The sequence below is a fragment of the Leucopleurus acutus genome (genome assembly GCF_964270905.1).
Source record: "Leucopleurus acutus genome assembly, chromosome: 8".
Taxonomy (NCBI): Eukaryota; Metazoa; Chordata; class Mammalia; order Artiodactyla; family Delphinidae; genus Leucopleurus; species Leucopleurus acutus.
In genome coordinates, this window is record NC_139151.1 from 15,081,894 (window position 1) to 15,101,147 (window position 19,254).

At 41.6% G+C, this 19,254-nt stretch overlaps 1 pseudogene across 1 annotated transcript in view; it reads right to left on the minus strand.

Annotated features, from left to right (window-relative positions):
* Positions 1 to 19,254, minus strand: part of LOC309964907 (trehalase-like) — a 419,483-nt pseudogene that overhangs the window by 299,225 nt on the left and 101,004 nt on the right. The window lies entirely within an intron of this gene.

The window sequence follows — 19,254 nt, forward strand, 5'->3', positions numbered from 1 at the left end:
TTTCCTAACACAACAGCTCTTACAGGTTGAGGAAGCTGGGGGGGGTTCTGCCACCTGCTATGTCCATAAATGTCCCTTGGGCCGTTTGAAAGTCATATGGGGTGTAGGATAATTTTTTGTTTTGCTGACCTATTCTGCGCATGGCCTTTAGCATCCCACACAAACAACACCACACCCCTTTAGAGAACAGTGCCATCTTATTTGAGAATTACTATTCAAGAGCTTTCCTCCATCCTGGGTTTATAGAACCCAGTCTCCAGTTCCCTCTCAAAATGAACAGAAGGAAGCAACAACTGACTAGGAAATCAGCAATATGGGCCAATAAATGCTTGGTATGAAATGTCTCTACTCCTCTGAACTTTGCCCTCACTCAACCTGCTCCAGAGCCACTAGACCAGCCCAGAAGCCCACTCTGTTCACTGGGAGTCTATTAGGTATGTTCTCCCCTCTGGCTTCCCAAATGGTTCCCACCTCTCAGTTCCTAGCAAACTTGCAGTCCCCAAGCAGTGGAGTCTTTTTTTTTTGAGGATCGATTTAAAAAAAAAAATTGTGGTAAAATACACATAACAAAATTTACCATCTTAACCATTTTTAAGTATACAGCTGAGTAGTGTTACATACATTTGTATTGTGTAGCCAATCCCCGGAAGTCTTTTCATCTTGCAAAACAGGAACTGTATATTCATTGAAAAACAACTCCCCATTTCCCCCTCCCTTCAGCCCCTGGCAACCATCATTCTATTTTCTGTCTCTATGAATTTGACTCTCTCATTCAAGTGGAATCATATGGTATTTGTCTTTTTGGAACTAGCTTATTTCATTAGCATAGTGTCCTCAAGATTCAGACTGAATAATATTTTATCCTATGTATACAGCATATTTTGTTTACTCATCTGCTGATGGACTCTTGGGTTGCTTTCACCTTTTGGCTACTATGAATAATGCTGCTATGAACATGGGTGTACACATATCTCTTCAAGACCCTTCAGTTCTTTTGTGGATATATCTGGAAGTAGAATTGCTGGATCATATGGTAATTCTATGTTTAATGTTTTTTTTTTTTTTTTTTGCGGTACGCGGGCCTCTCACTGCTGTGGCCTCTCCCGTTGCGGAGCACAGGCTCTGGACGTGCAGGCTCAACGGCCATGGCTCATGGGCCCAGCCGCTCCGCGGCATGTGGGATCTTCCCGGACCGGGGCACGAACCCGCGTCCCCTGCATCGGCAGGCGGACTCTCAACCACTGCGCCAGCAGGGAAGCCCTATGTTTAATGTTTTGAAGAACTTGTACAGTATTTTCCACAGCAGCCGCACCATTTTACATTCCCACGAACAGTGCACAAGTGTCCGACTTATCCACATCTTTATCAACACTTTTCTGTTCTTTTGATAATAGTCATCCTAATGGGTGTGATGTGGTATCTCATTGTAGTTTTGATTTACATTTCCCTGATAATTAGTGATGTTGAGTGTCTTCTCATGTGCTTGTTGGCCCTTTTATATCTTATTGGGAGAAATGTCCATTCAAATCCTATGCTCATTTTTTAATGGGGCTTTTTTTTTTTTAAAGCTGTCATACTTTATATATTCTAGGTATTAACCCTTTATCAGATATACGATTTGCAAATATTTTCTCCCATACCATAGGTTGCCTTTTCCTGCTGGTGATTGTGAAACTTGATGCATAGCTTTAAATTTTGATGTAGTCCAGTTTATCTATTTTTTACTTTTATTACCTATGCTTTTGGTGTCATGCAGTGGCCCCATTTTATTGCCAGCCTAGAGAACCCTTCAGGCTGTGGAAGAGGAGGAGGAGGAGGATTGGATTAATCCTTTGAGTCACACTTAGCTATTGGAATGATGGTCTTTTTGCCTCCATGCTTGGTCCCACCAATCCATTCTCCGTAAGACAGTGAGAGTGAACTTAAAACACACCAAAGGGCTTCCCTGGTGGCGCAGTGGTTGAGAGTCCGCCTGCCTATGCTAGGGGACACGGGTTCGTGCCCCAGTCTGGGAAGATCCCACATGCCGTGAAGCGGCTGGGCCCGTGAGCCATGGCCGCTGAGCCTGTGTGTCTGGAGCCTGTGCTCTGCAAAGGGAGAGGCCACAACAGTGAGAGGCCCGGGTACCGCAAAAAAAACAAAAACAAAAACAAAAAACCCACCAAAAATGTGACTTTGTCACTCTACTGCTTGAAGCTTAAAACACTCACGCGTCATCCTCAGGATGATTATAAAACCCAGGGATGGTGGTGGGGGTGGGGAAGGAGTCTTGCCGCTGATTTTCTTTCCAGATTTATCTAGCCTTATATTCCTTCCTCCCCCTCTCCCACGCTTCTGCTATACTAAATTATTAGTAGATGCCTAACCGCTTCATGCTTTTTCTTTTTCTTACTTCTAAGAAACACTTGGTTTTTCTGCCTAGAAGGTTCACCCTCATCTAGTCAACTCATACTAAGGCTTCAGGTTTTAACTAGATGTATCAGCTTCTGAGAAGCCTGCCCTAAACGCCAAACAAAAGGTTAGGTTAGGCAACACTCCTCCATACACTTGTTATAACTGCCATTTACTTGTCTTCCCCCACCTAGATCACCGTGTCCTGTAAAATATTGTTTCTCCGTCCAACACTTTGCTGAAGGAATACGTGGGTGGCTGTGGATAACAAAGGTCTTAGCGTTACTGAACCAAACTTGAGTCTACTCGCCCGTGCACAGTAAAGCCCATCTATTGACACTGGGTTGTGGTGCAGGAAAGTGCAGTGTTCATTGCACGGAGCCAAGCAAGGAATCCAGGCAGCTAGTGCTTAAAAGACCTCAACTCCCTGATGGCTTTCAGGGAAAGGTTTTAAAAGACAGGATGAGGGAGGGAGATTGTGGGGTATGTGATAAGCTCGTGGATATTCTTCTGGTTGGTTGGTGGTGAGGTAAGCGGGAGTCAACATCATCAACATTTTGGTTTCAACCAGTCTGTGGTCTACGTGCTGTGGGTGGCATACGGTTAACTTCTTCCACCTGGTGGGGGTTTCAGTATCTGCAAAACAGCTCAAAGGACATGGCTCAGAATATCATCTATAGTCCTTGAGGAGGAAATAAAAGTCCTTGACTTTGTTTAATGGCTAAACTATTATTAGTTTGTCTTGCTTGACTATTTTCCTTTATTTCCTTTTTTGTTGAATTTTATTTTATTTATTTTGAATTTTATTTTATTTATTTTTTTATACAGCAGGTTCTTATTAGTTATCTATTTTATACATATTAGTATATATATGTCAATTCCAATCTCCCAATTCATCACACCACCACGACGCCCCTCCCCGCCTGCCACTTTCCCCACTTGGTGTCCATATGTTTGTTCTCTACATCTGTGTCTCTATTTCTGCCCTGCAAACTGGTTCATCTCTACCATTTTTCTAGGTTCCACATATATGCATTAATATCCAATATTTGTTTTTTTCTTTCTGACTTACTTCACCCTGTATGACTGTCTCTAGATCCATCCACGTCTCTACAAATGACCCAATTCCATTCCTTTTTATGGCTGAGTAATATTCCATTGTATATATGTACCACATCTTCTTTATCCATGCGTCTGTCGATGGGCACTTAGGTTGCTTCCATGACCTGGCTATTGTAAATAGTGCTGCAATGAACATTGGGGTGCATGTGTCTTTTTGAATTATGGTTTTCTCTGGGTATATGCCCAGTAGTGGGATTGCTGGGTCATATGGTAATTCTATTTTTAGTTTTTTAAGGAACCTCCATACTGTTCTCCATAGTGGCTGTATCAATTTACATTCCCACCAACAGTGCAAGAGTGTTCCCTTTTCTCCACACCCTCTCCAGCATTTGTTGTTTGTAGATTTTCTGATGATGCCCATTCTAACTGGTGTGAGGTGATACCGCATTGTAGTTTTGATTTGCATTTCTCTAATAATTAGTGATGTTGAGCAGCTTTTCATGTGCTTCTTGGCCATCTGTATGTCCTCTTTGGAGAAACGTCTATTTAGGTCTTCTGCCCATTTTTTGATTGGGTTGTTTTTTTAATACTGAGCTGCATGAGCTGTTTATATATTTTGGAGATTAATCCTTTGTCTGTTGATTCATTTGCAAATATTTTCTCCCACTCTGAGGGTTGTCTTTTTGTCTTGTTTGCAGTTTCCTTTGCTTTGCAAAAGCTTATAAGTTTCATTAGGTCCCATTTGTTTATTTTTGTTTTTATTTCCATTTCTCTAGGAGGTGAATCAAAAAAAGTCTTGCTGGGCTTCCCTGGTGGTGCAGTGGTTGGGAGTCTGCCTGCCAATGTAGGAGACATGTGTTCGAGCCCTGGTCTGGGAAGATCCCACGTGCCACGGAGCAACTAAGTCCGTGTGCCACAGCGGCTGAGCCTGCGCTCTAGAGCTGGCACTCCACAACAAGGGAGGCCACCGCAATGAGAAGCCAGTGCACCACGGCAAAGAGTAACCCTTGCTCGCCTTAACTAGAGAAAAGCCCGGGTGCAGCAACAGAGACCCAGTGCAGCCAAATATAAAAAATAAATACATTAAAAAAGAAATCTTGCTGTGATTTATGTCAAAGACTCTTCTTCCTATGTTTTCCTCTAAGAGTTTTATAGTGTCTGGTCTTACATTTAGGTCTCTAATCCATTTTGAGTTTATTTTTGTGTATGGTGTTAGGGAGTGTTCTAATTTCATTCTTTTACATGTAGCTGTCCAGTTTTCCCAGCACCACTTATTGAAGAGACTGTCTTTTCTCCATTGTATATCCTTGCCTCGTTTGTCATAGATTAGTTGACCAGAGGTGTGTGGGTTTATCTCTGGGTTTTCTATCCTGTTCCATTGATCTATATGTCTGTTTTTGTGCCAGTATCATATTGTCTTGATTCCTATAGCTTTGTGGTATAGTCTGAAGTCAGAGAGTTTGATTCCTCCAGCTCCATTTTTTTCCCTCAAGCCTGCTTTTGCTATTCAGAGTCTTTTGTGTCTCCATATAAATTTTAAGATTTTTTGTTCTAGTTCTGTGAAAAATGCCACTGGTAATTTGATAGGGATTGCATTCAATCTGTAGATTGCTTTGGGTAATATAGTCATTTTCACAATACTGATTCTTCCAATCCAAGAACATGGTATATCTCTCCATCTGTTTGTGTCATCTTTGATTTCTTTCATCAGTGTCTTATAGTTTTCTGAGTACAGGTCTTTTACCTCCTTAGGTAGGTTTATTCCTAGGTGTTTTATTCTTTTTGTTGCAGTGGTGAATGGGATTGTTTCCTTAATTTCTCCTTCTGATCTTTTGTTGTTAGTGTGTAGAAATGCAAGAGATTTCTGTGCATTAGTTTTGTATCCTGCAACTTTACCAAATTCATTGATTTGCTCTAGTAGTTTTCTGGTGGCATCTTTAGGATTCTCTATGTATAGTATCATGTCATCTGCAAACAGTGACAGTTTTACTTCTTCTTTTCCAATTTGTATTCCTCTTATTTCTTTATCTTCTCTGATTGCTGTGGCTAGGACTTCCAAAACTATGTTGAATAATAGTGGCGAGAGTGGACATCCTTGTCTTGTTCCTGATCTTAGAGGAAATGTTTTCAGGTTTTCACCATTGAGAATGATGTTTGCTGTGGGTTTGTCATATATGGCCTTTATTATGTTGAGGTAGGTTCCCTCTATGCCCACATTCTGGAGGGCTTTTATCATAAATTGATGTTGAATTTTGTCAAAAGCTTTTTCTGCCTCTATTGAGATAATCATATGGTTTTTATTCTTCAATTTTTTAATATGGTGTATCACATTGATTGATTTGTGTATATTGAAGAATCCTTGCATCCCTGGGATAAATCCCACTTGATCATGGTGTATGATCCTTTTAATGTGTTGTTGGATTCTGTTTGCTAGTATTTTGTTGAGGATTTTTGTATCTATATTCATCAGTGATATTGGTCTTTAATTTTCTTTTTTTGTAGTATCTTTGTCTGGTTTTGGTATCAGAGTGATGGTGGCCTCATAGAATGAGTTTGAGAGTGTTCCTTCCTCTGCCATTTTTTGGAAGAGTTTGAGAAGTATGGGTGTTAGCTCTTCTCAAAATGTTTGATAGAATTTACCTGTGAAGCCATCTGGTCCTGGACTTTTGTTTGTTGGAAGATTTTTAATCACAGTTTCAATTTCATTACTTGTGATTGGTCTGTTCATATTTTCTGTTTCTTCCTGGTTCAGTCTTGGAAGGTTATACCTTGCTAAGAATTTGTCCATTTCTTCCAGGTTGTCCATTTTATTGGCATACAGTTGCTTGTAATAGTCTCTTATGATGCTTTGTATTTCTGTGGTGTCCATTGTAACTTCTCTTTTTTCATTTCTAATTTTACTGATTTGATTCCTCTCCCTCTTTTTCTTGATGAGTCTCGCTAAAGGTTTATAAATTTTGTTTATCTTCTCAAAGAACCAGCTTTTAGGTTTATTGATCTTTGCTATTGTTTTGTTTCTATTTCATTTATTTCTGCTCTGATCTTTATGATTTCTTTCCTTCTACTAACTTTTTTTTTTTTTTTTTTGCGGTACGCGGGCCTCTCACTGTTGTGGCCTTTCCCGTTGCGGAACACAGGCTCCGGACGCGCAGGCTCAGCGACCATGGCTCACAGGCCCAGCCGCTCCGCGGCATGTGGGATCTTCCCGGACCGGGGCACAAACCCGTGTCCCCTGCATCGGCAGGTGGACTCTCAACCACTGCGCCACCAGGGAAGCCCTAACTTTTTTTTTTTTTTAAGGATCCTATCATTTATTTATTTTACTTTATTTATTTATTTTTTTTTTTGCGGTACGCGGGCCTCTCACTATTGTGGCCTCTCCCATTGCGGAGCACAGGCTGCGGACGCACAGGCTCAGCAGCCATGGCTCATGGGCCCAGCTGTTCCACGGCATGTGGGATATTCCCGGACCGGGGCACGAACCCATGTCCCCTGCATCGGCAGGCGGACTCTCAACCACTGCGCCACTGGGGAAGCCCTCTCCTATTATTCTTAATCATTTGTTTATATTCTTTTGTTATGGTATTGTGAAAAATCATGTAATCTGCCAACAATTACAGCTTTAGTTCCTCTTTTTTTCTTCTGTAATCCTCTAATTTGTTTTCCTTATTGTACTGCACTGGACAGGGCTCAGTATGATACAGCATGGAATAGAAGTGGGGACATTGGGTATTCCTCTCAATTCTTAATTTGGAAATGAATCTGCTATTTCCCCATTTTGGATAATATTTGCTGAAGGATTTTAATAGTTATTATTTATCAGGTTAAAGAATTCCCTTCTAGTTCCGATTTACGAAGAATTTTTACCCTGAATAGGCATGGGATTTTATTCAATGCTTTTTCTGCTTCTATTGAGTTGCTCATGTAGTTTTTCTCTGAATCTGTTTATGTGGTAAATTACATTTGTAGATTTTCTAATATTAAACCATTGTTATATAACTGATGTTGAGCTGCACCCTGCAGGCCTGAACACCTTGTAGTTGCCCAGTTAGTGACCAAAGAAAGAGCCTGGAGACAGGGACAGAGACATCAATGGTTTATTGGACAGGAGATCTTCCACAAAGTGTCCTGGAGTGACACCCCACTGTGTGTGGCAGATGGCCTGGAAAGACATAGTGGCTTTTGCTCTGGGGGGGCGTGGTGGTGGGAATTGATGTCAGTTGGGCTCAGTTACCAGGGGCTAATTAAGCCTTATCATTAATTGGATAGTAATGTGAGTGAAGCAGCGACTGGTTGAGCAGGAGATGTACAGAGAGCAAGAGAACAACCATCTTGAATGGCCTGACCATACAACTGGATAAATCCTGTTTGGTAGTGGTCCCTTCCATCCTCCCTCCCTCCGTATTTTCTTTCTTCCTTCCTTCCTTCCTTTCTTTCTTCCTTTCTCCCTCCTTCCTTTCTCCCTTCTTTCCTTCCTTCCTTTCTTTCCTTCTTTCTTTCTAATTTTTCCCTCTATTTTCATTAGTGAAATAGGCTTGAAATTTCTTTGTTACAGTATCTTTGATTTTTGTATTGGCGTTATGCTGACCTCAATGAATGAGTTAAGTAGTATTTTACTTCTTCAATACTCTGGAAGAATTTAACTTTTTCTGGTATGGTAAGTCATTTGCCACTCATTCACTGGTTTTTCAGCTTCTAAACTTTTGTTCTATTTCCTATCTGCTGTTATGTTCACATTCTCCTTGTCTTTTACGGGTATATGCCATTTTAGTAGGGTTTCAGGAGTGAAAGGGGATAAATAACATGTGTGTGTTCAGTTTGTCATACCAAATCTGGTATCTCTATTTCCTTTCCCACTTATGTATATATCTGTAAAGTTGGACTAGCTGAGAGTTGATTGTATAAAGAGTACATTCAGATCTGAGCTTGCATATTTAACTTTAAATTATTCATTTTAATGGAAGAACTAAGAAGCCTATATAACATAAAACAGTACATAGTTAAAAAAATAATTTACCAATTCAGTAGCAATGAGCACCCCCAAAGTCCAGATAAGTAGGCCTCAAATATTATTTCCCATTAAAAGTAATCAAGGAGGGCTTCCCTGGTGGCGCAGTGGTTAAGAATCCACTTGCCAATGCAGGGGACACGGGTTCGAGTCCTGGCCCAGGAAGATCCCACATGATGAGGAGCAACTAAGCCCGTGTGCCACAACTACTGAACCTGCGCTCTAGAGCTCGCATGCCACAACTACTCGGCCCGTGTGCCACAACTGCTGAAGCCCGCACGCCTAGAGCCTGTGCTCCGCAACAAGAGAAGCCACCACAATCAGAAGCCCGTGCACCGCAACGAAGAGTAGCCCCCACTCGCCGCAACCAGAGAAAGCCCGCGCACAGCAACGAAGACCCAATGCAGCCCAAAATAAAAATAAAATATAAATAAATTTATTTATTTTTTATTTATTTTTTTAAAAAAAGTAATCAAGGATACCTGAAGAATTGTGGATGATTTCAGACCTGGGGCAAGAAGTAGACAAGATGAGGCTGCAACATCTTGTCACATGTGTCAAAAAGACTGTCATGTGAGAAATTACCTTGATGTTATGATGGCCTCTTAATATACTATATAACAAACAATCCCAGAGATCACAGAGCAGAGTGGTTCACAGACAAAATTAATACCCTTGATTCATTTGGTTTATTAAATCAATTAAAAACATTTAGTGAGTAGCAATGGGAAAGAGATGTGGAAGGTTAATCCCTCTGGGATAGGGTATAAACGGGTGGAAGACCCACTGGGTGTGAATCCTGTCTACATAATGTTCATCAGCCCTACCTTTCTCTCTGCTGCAAGGACTGGGATTGTGGATGAACAGGGAGGCTCTGCAGATGATGGTGGCTGGATTGCCTCTTGCTCCCATCAAGGGGCTCAGGACACACTACCCCAAAAGATGGCACCTTGGCATATTGAATATTTTAAGCTGAAGGACTTTGAGAAAACAGCAGCAGCAGGAATCTCACTCTCACCTTCCCCCCTTGCCCTTCTACCCTGAAACATGTAGGTCATAAATCCTCATGTGATAGGTGCCCTACCTATGCCTGGAGGAAAAGAACATTCTTATCTCCAAAGACAGAGGAACTCGAAGAAGAATCTGTCCTTGTTAAATTTCCCCCAGTGTGGTACAATGACCTCATACTCCTCAAACTATTATTCCACCACAATGGTCCACTCTTCAGCAAACCCAGCATAAAATACTCAGGTGTGTTTCTCTGAGTCTTCATTTCCTTATGAAGTCTCCCATGTCCTGCAAAATTACATTAAATCAATGTGTACGTTTTCCTCCTGTTAACCTTTCTTTGTCAGTTTAATTTTCAGACCCAGCCAGGGACCCTAAGAGGGTCAAGGAAGAATTTCCCCTCTCCTATACTCGGTTGTAGGAACACAAGGGCAACAATTCCAGGCTACAGCTGTAGCTTGTCAATTACTGTGATAGGCAGTTATGGGTTTTACCTGCGTATGTCAGGCAGAGTACAGAGTGCCACAATAGGTGTCACAAGCAAATGACTGATTTAAGATTTTACAAATATTGTGTGTGTCAGAAATATCTGGTGTTTCATGTGCCTCGTGTAGATTAGTATTCAACTACTTAGTCTGTCCATTGCTTCCTATATCAACAGATATCTGCTTTACTCATTAAGGCCTGCTCTACCTCACAAGCTACTCACTTCTACACTTAATTTCTTCTATCCTCTTTGTTTCCTTCTCTTATTTTCCATAGCAGACCTGAATATTCTTTTTTCTTTTTTTTGGCCGCACTGTGCAGCTTGCGGAAGCTTAGTTCCCGGGTCAGGGATCAAACCTGGGCTGGGCCCCGGCAGTGAGACAGTGAAAGCACCAAGTCCTAACCACTGGGCCACCAGGAAATTCCCAGACCTGAATATTCCTAAATAACATAGCAAACACAGCTTACAAGGATTCAAGAGCCAATCTGAAGAGGCTCCCACCAGCTAATGATGGGATCATTTAAGAATCAATAAGTATAATATCTGTAATGTTTGCAATGCATCAAATATGTTTAATGCCATGAGTTTATAACGACACCACAAACAAACAAACACACAAAGAAAATCTTTAAATGGTAACAATTGGACGATACTAGTGAACCAGGTTGTTGTGTTCAAAACTAGTCTTTCCTGTATGAACTATCCCACTGGGTAACTATTTAGCAGATGAGGGAGTTTCTCTTCCTAGAAGTAGCCTAGCTAGTAAATGAAGCAGGAATGATAGAATTAGAACATCATAGTTTATAATGCTTAATGAATGAATGAATGGTTCTAGGCACTGAGCATTGAAGCCTGCTAACAGAACCAAAAAAGATGACATTATGTACCTCTTGAAGGAAGAATACGATACCACATGTGAGGTAGTCTTACAAAAAATCAACTCTGATTCCGACTGAGGCTCAGTCATGTCTACAGCATGACTCTCAGGTGTGGTCAATCATCACGTGACAACTTGTTAGAAATGCAAAATTTCAGGACTTGCCTCGGACCAGAAACAGAAACTCTTGAAAGTGGGGCCCCGCAATCTGTTTTAACAAACCATTCAGAAGAGACTCTGATGCCCACTAAAGATTGAGAACCATTGCTCTAAATCCAATTTATAGGAAATACAGAGGAACATATGACACGACATAATAACGTAGGCAAAAAGTCCAGACTGTGGAAATATCCAGAGACAAATGACTCAGTTTCTTTAAATGTAAATTTCAAGGAAATGAAAAAGTGATGAAGAGGAAGCTATAGATTAAAAGAGACTTAGGAAACATATGGACCAATTGCAAATTTTGCACCTTATTTGAACCCTAATTCAAATATGTAAACTGTATCCTTTTGAATTATGGTTTTCTCAGGACACATGTACCCCAATGTGCACGGCAGCACTATTTATAATAGCCAAGACATGGAAACAACCTAAATGTCCAACAATGGATGAATGGATAAAGAAGATGTGGTACATATATACAACATGGCTGAATATTACTCAGCCATAAAGAGGAACGAAATTGGGTCATTTGTAGAGATGTGGATGGACTTAGAGTCTGTCACACAGAGTGAAGTAAGCCAGAAAGAGAAAAACAAATATCGTATATTAACACATATACATGGAATCTAGGAATAATGGTACAGATGAACCTATTTGTAGGGCAGGAATAGAGACGTAGACGTAGAGAACGGACATGTGGGCACAGGGAGGGAAGAGGAGGGTTGGATGAATTGGGAGATTAGGTTTGACATAAATACACTACCATGTGTAAAATACATAGCTAGTGGGAACCTGCTGTTTAGCACAGGGAACTCAGCTCAGTGCTCTGTGATGACCTAGATGGGTGGGATGGGGGGGTGGGAGGGAGGTCCAAGAGGGAGGGGATATATGTATACATATAGCTGATTCACTTCATTGTACAGCAGAAACTAACACAACATGGCAAAGCAACTTTACTCCAATTAAAAAAAATAAAACAATAATAAAACACAAATATGTAAACTGTAAAAAACATAACATTTATGAGATAAGTGGAAATTTTAACACTGGATATTTGGTATTTAGGAAATGTTAATTCTTTTTTTTTTTTTTTTTTTTTTTTTTGCGGTACACGGGCCTCTCACTGTTGTGGCCTCTCCCGTTGTGGAGCACAGGCTCCAGATGCGAAGGCTCAGCGGCCATGGCTCACGGGCCTAGCTGCTCCGCGGCATGTGGGATCTTCCCGGACCGGGGCACGAACCCGTGTCCCCTGCATCGGCAGGCGGACTCTCAACCACTGCGCCACCAGGGAAGCCCTAGGAAATGTTAATTCTTTTTAGGTGTGACAATGGCATTGAAGTTATATTTATGGGTGAAATGATTTTTTCCATTTGTTCAAAATAAGATTGGATGGATAGGTGAAGGTATAAGTGAAAAAAAGTTGACTGTGAGTTGCTGATAATCGGGGCTGAGTGATAGGTCCCTAGGTGTCATTATACCATTTTGTATACTTTTGTATATGTTTGAAATTCTCTATAGTAAAATGGTAAAAAAAAAAAAATTGCCTTTGACTTTGTGGGGCTTTGTGAGAACCCATGGGAAGAGCTTTGGTTTTAAATACAGAACCCCCAGAATGGGCCATAGTTCTTCCATTTATTTTGTAGTGGGAGTGAGCTGGATAGCTGGGCAAATCGCTTCACATTATCCTCCTCATTTGCTTCATCTTTAAAAAAGAATAGTCATAATTAAAGGAGGTGATGTCTTCAAATACTTTGCAAAGAGCTTTGCAGATGGAAGCTTCTAGTATCAAGTATCTGTGAATTCCTTAAAGCCCAATATGGCATCTTCTAATATTTCTTCAGCACAGTGTGGGGCATATATCAGTTGCTCCTTAAGTGTTTAGTCTCAGTTTTCTTATTCAATCAAATCATTATGTATTAAATAAATGAATGGATGAGTACATTCCAAAGTCTAGGTTTCAGACCTCTAGGTTGAATCATCCATTCAGTAATTAAGACCTAGAATAAATGAATAAAAGTAGGAGACACATCCTGACAATTATGATTTAATACATTACATTGTACATATTCAAATAGAATCTATTATATATATTATAGATTATATTTGCTCCCCTCCTTTCATGATGGCTACTAGGCTGAAGACAGTGGAAAACTCTTGTTAAGTGTAGATTTTTCAATTATGGAGAGGATCTTTACTGAGATATAAAAATAAGCAAAGTTAAAGCTGGGACTTGGTTTTAGGTCTTCACCCTTGGAGCCTTTTCTGGGTTCCACCAGAGGGCGCTCCATACCTCATGGCTTCGCTGAGGTGTGGGAGCCCAGCATGGAGCCCACAGGAGCCTATCTGGTAGGTATGCAGTCACTCCTTTAGCAAATGTTCATTGAGCCTCTACTATGTGCCTAGCATGTTTAGGTGCTGAGGACACAGAGATGAAAAGGCCTGGACCCTGCCCTCAAAGGACTCAGTCTAGAGGGGAGACAGACGTGTAAACAAGTAATGATGGCATAGTGCAGCAAGGGCCATAATAAAGGTGTCACAAGGTGTAAGGAACTATTAACTCTGGCTCCAGGGCTCAGGGACGCCTTCATAGAATGTGAGCTTAATTTTGAAAAGCAAATAAGAATTCATCAGGTGGACAAAGTAGACAGAATAGCATGTACAGATATATACGTGAAGGTAAGAACACATATGTGGTTAGTTTGACATGGCCAAGAGTGAGTTTCAAGGAGCCTGGAAAACGTGGAAGTGGGGCTGGATAGTTGGTGGGGCCGGATCATGAAGGGCCTTATTCCGTGAAAAGAGAAGAGCCTCTCAGTGTTTTTTTTCCTTCTTTCTTTTGGCCCTGCCACTCGGCATGTGGGATCCTAGTTCCCAGATCAGGGATCAAACCCTCACCCCCTGCATTTAAAGGGTGGAGCCTTACCCACTGGACCTGCAGGGACGCTCCCCTGCTTGTGTCTATATCCAGCTCCGTAACCACAGGAGCGATCTTAAGCTCTAGCAGGGATTATCCTCTCATCATAGTTGCGCACAAAGGAGTTCTTCAGTTTTTCTGTCTTTGAAAGGCTCCTCAGGGAGCACGTACACACGACACAAGAGCTTCATTCTCCTGATTTTATAATCGGTGGTGTCTGGTTGCTCTCTTTCTCACACTTTTTGGATTTGATCTACGTGACTTTTAGATGTGTTGGAGAATCAAACTAGCTCTCAAAAGCGTGAAGATTTGTCATCGTTAAGGATCTCAAAAAAAAATTTTTTTTTGGTTCAAGATGCTAAGGCTGTTCCAGAAGAGTCATTCTAGAAACGTTTGGAATAATGTCAGCATCATTAGAGTAAGAGCTTGCACTCAGGGTGACAGCTTTAAATGATAATTTTTCGCTCTGTCTTTGAAAGCTTCATTTCCTCTGCTTACTGCTAGTGTAGCCCAGCAGACACTGACACTCAGAGGGTGTATAACATGGGGGCAGGCTGGAAGAAAAAGCAACGTTGCTGAGAATTTTTCCCTGTCTTCCCCTTTCAGGAGCTGGAAGCTGGGGAGGGGGAGGGGAACCCCCCAGGGGGCTGGGCAGGCGTGATTTCTCTATCTGGCTCTGACTCACCAGGGAAGACACATCCTGTTTGCCTGGACAAGCAGCCGGGCTGCCCTTTCCACCCAGAAATGCTTCTGAGCCGACAAGTCCAACCTGCTTGTTGCCTTGCAGGCAACAGGCCTCGATGGGAAATGGAGGGGAGTGCAGAGAGGCTGAAATGCCTTAGCTAACTCAGCACCTTTGCTGCTTCTCAGCATTCAATGGACCTGTGATGAAAAAGAGTGGTTCTGAGGCCTTGCGACATCTGAGGTTTTCTGAGTAAGACTGAATTTTGAGGATGAAGCACGTTAAATCAGAACAGTAGGCTCTTCGATGGTTAAGACTAGAAGGGTCCTTAGAAGTCAGTTGGTCCAACCCCCTCACTTTATTAATGTGGAAACTGAGGACCCGAGAGTTTAAAGTAGGGTGACCCTACGTCCCAGTGTCCCTGGGAAAGCCCTGTTTTATTTTTCCAGTGTAAATATCAATAATGCCACTTTCAGTCTCAAAACAGTTCCAGTTTGAAGTGAACTAAGTCAGACAGAAAAAGAAAAATATCATATGATATTATTGTTTATATTCAGAATCTAAAAAAAAAATGATACAAATGAACTTAATTTACAAAACAGAAACAGACCCACAGACTTAGAGAATGAATTTATGGTTGTGGGGGTTGGGGGGAGGGATGAATTGGGAGTTTGCGATTGACTTGTACACACTGCTATATTTAATATAAAATGTCTTTCCATGAAAAACAAAAACAAAACCAAAAACCAACTGTTCCGGTTTGGACAGTAAATTATATGGTCACCCACCCCCACCCTAAGAGAAAAAGAAGGCTGTGAATAGGTGGGGAGCAGTAAAGAATGTTAAAGGAAAGAAACAGTTTGAGAAAGGTATAGAGATGAAAATGAGAATGAACTTAGGATGGTAGAACTCTTTTTCAGTGATTCTGCTAAATTACATTTTCTTTCATAAAGGTTTTGCTTTTCAAGATAAAATAATGAGGAATAAATACTAAAGTTTTGGTAATCTGCTGTTTATTACTAGTACCATGGTTAAATTCTCTTTGGCTGTTACAAATTACTACAAATCATTCATATAAAAATACCAAAGAAATAAACTAGATTAGGGGAAAAACTCAAAATGGTAGACTTTTTTTGGTGAAAGAACACCTTGAGTTGACTTTGGTTTTATGAAGAAGAAAGAATTTTTAGTCAAAACTTATGCTTTCCCTATTATCCCAAAAGTACTTATTTCTCAGTAGAGCTTAGTTATCACTTTTTGTGAACAAGTTGGAATTGTCATGTTACTGTGTATTTGATTTGCTTTAAGATGAACAATAAATTTAATTTGAAAAAAAAGTGCTTGTTTCTGCTAACCCGAGATCAGCTTACTCAATCACCAGTGTTTACTGAACACCTACAGTGTGCTAAGTACTATGTCTGATCAATGAGACAGAGCATTTTTTCCAAGGAACAGGTAAACTTTTTTTTTATTGAAGTGTATTTGATTTACAATATTGTTTTAGTTTTAGGTGTATAGCATAATGATTTGTTTTTTGTTTTTGCAGATTATATTCCATTATAGGTTATTATTAACTTATTAAGATATTGGATATAACTCCCTGTTCTATACAGTAAATCCTTGTTGCTTATCTATTTTATGTATAGCAGTTTGTGTCTGTTAATCCCATACTCCTAATTTGTCTCTCCCCACCTCCGTGTCCCATTTGGTAACCATCAGTTTGTTTTCTATGGCTGTGAGTCTGTTTCTGTTTTGTATATAGATTCATTTGTATTAATTTTTAGATTCCACATAAAAGTGATATCATATGATCATATGATACTTGTCTTTCTCTGAGTTACTTCACTTAGTATGATAACCTCTAGGTCCATCCACGTTGAGGCAAATGGCAATAGTTGACTTTTTTATAGTTGAGTAATATTCATATATATATATCCACACACCCCATATCTTTATCCATTCATCTTTTTTTTTTTTTTTTTTTGCGGTACGCAGGCCTCTCACTGTTGTGGCCTCTCCCGTTGCGGAGCACAGGCTCCGGACGCACAGGCTCAGCGGCCATGGCTCACGGGCCCAGCCGCTCCGCGGCATGTGGGATCCTCCCGTACCAGGGCACGAACCTGTGTCCCCTGCATTGGCAGGCGGACTCTCAACCACTGCGCCACCAGGGAAGCCCCCATCAAATGTTTTCTTTTAGGAGAGATGCAGAGAAGAGGATGCCTAATGTTTATTTCATTTACTTGTGCTTCAGAAGTCTCAGAATGGTGGCAGTGGTAGTGATGCGGAGGGAAGGAAGGCACCACTGGTCAGAGAGTGGCCTGAACATACAATGGAGGGCTGACTGTAGACATGCTTGATACATTCTTTTTTTTTTTATTTTGGCCGTGCTGCGCAGCTTGCAGGATCTTGGTTCCCCAATCAGGGATTGAACCCGGGCTCTGACAGTAGAAGCGTCGAGTCCTAACCTCTGGACCACCAGGGAAGTCCCATTTGATACATTGTAATGAGAAGGGGCAACTGGTATTGTAGGAAGAGTTCAAATTGGCTCTGGAGTTGACTTGAGAGCTGGGCAGGCCTGGTTTTGAATTCTGACCATGTCACTAGGTAGGTGACCTTGGGAATGCTACTTGACTTTGGCCAATTTCTCCTCTCATTCCTGTCACCAACTGTGTCAGACCTCCTCTCCCTTTCCGACTTCTGCTCCTCTGTCTCCTTGCCTCATCCTAGGACAGTGACCTTTCTTCCCTAGTACACAAATGAAGTAGGAACCACTAGATGAGAATTCTCTCAGGAGGCGAAAAAAACTTTATAAACACACACACATACACACACACACACGCACACACACACACACACGGATGAAAACTTCAATTTTTGGTCCCAACACTTTCACTTTCAAAGTTAGCCAAGTCTGTGCGCAGCCTGGGCTTCCCCCTTATCTAGGTTGACCATATAAATTATCTTCCACACTGTCACAGTGTGAAAGGGGTACTATTTTTTAATTTTAATTTTTTATTTTTTGGATACCCTGCACGGCATGTGGGATCCTAGTTTCCCACCCAGGGAGCGAAACTGTGTCCCCTGCATTGGAAGCGTGGAGTCTTAACCACTGGACCACCAGGGAAGTCCTCCGAAAGGGGTACTATTAACCATTACAGGAGGACAACAGTATAAAGCAGGACTGTCCTAAGCATCCCCTGAGCATTTAAAAAAATTTATTTATTTATTTAATTTTACTTGTTTTTGGCTGCGTTGGGTCTCCGTTGTTGTGTGCAGGCTTTCTCTAGTTGCAGCGAGCAGGGGCTAGTCTTCGTTGCGATGCATGGGCTTCTCATTGTGGTGGCTTCTCTTGTTGCAGAGCACGGGCTCTAGGCACGCGGGCTTCAGTAGCTGTGGCACGTGGGCTCAGTAGTTGTGGCTCATGGGCCCTAGAGAGCAGGCTCAGTAGTTGTGGCGCACGGGTTTAGTTGCTCCGAAGCATGTGGGATCTTCCCAGACCAGGGCTTGAACCCATGTCCCCTGCATTGGCAGGCAGATTCTTAACCACCAGGGAGGTCTCTGAACATTCTTAACCTCTTGTTAACAATGAGGGAGGTACACTTCCTCCTGTTTGCTGGCTCATTCCAGGAAGCATTTTAACATGCTAATACTTTCCTTTCTTAAAACCAACAAATGAGCCGAAAGCTAAAAAACTTCTTTCTACCACATTGCCTTCCAGCTACCGCCTCTTCCGCTCTTCTTCATAAGCTCCGACCATAAGTAAACCCCTTCCTCACTCCCGTTTACCCCTCCATCGACTGCAAAACGACCTCCACCTTTACTACCCTTCAGGTGAAAGTGCTTCCACCAAGGTCACCAGTTGGGTGATCTAGTGAATACTTTCAGTCCTTATTTTACTTGACTCTCAGTAGCATTTGATATTTTGTATCAAAATACAAATTTTTTTTTGGAAACCCCCCTTTTTTTTGGAAACCCCCCTCTTCCTTTAGCTTTGGGACACCACTCTAGTTATTTTCTTCTCTCTCTCTTGCGTTTACCCACTCTCTTCAGAGATTCTCCTTTTCTCTTGTTCCTTAGGTGATGTTCAGCCTGTAGATTCTGTCCTAGGACCGTGTCCTTTCTCACTCTACAGTGGCCCCACAATTGCCTTCTGGAAGGGCTGGAGACCTCAGTCTGGCATCTCTAGCCCAGAGCTCTCTTTGGAGCTCGGATCCATTTATCCCATTTTGTACTGAACATCTCTGCTTGGCTGTCCCACAGGAACAGCAAACTTGACAACTCCTCATCCTCTCCATTTCAGAGAAGGGCAGCCACTGTCCACCAAGTTATCTATGCTAAAAATTTGAGAATTATCCTCTACACTTTCCCTCACTTCCACTTCCAATCATGTACGAATCGCCATCCATTCTGCCTCCTTCGTAGCTCTCAAATCCCTACTTCTCTCCATTCCCTCTGCCATTGTTTCAGTTCCTGTCAAATCATCCGCCTGTTGATTACTGTTCCCAGAAGCAGTTTCTTGCTTTCGGTCTTGTTCCTCTCCATTGTCTCTCTCCAAATTGTAGTTGCGTGATCTTTTATTTTTAATTTATTGATTTATTTTTAAAACTTTGGCTGTGCTGGGTCTTCGTTGCGGCACACAGGCTCTTCATTGTGGTGTGGG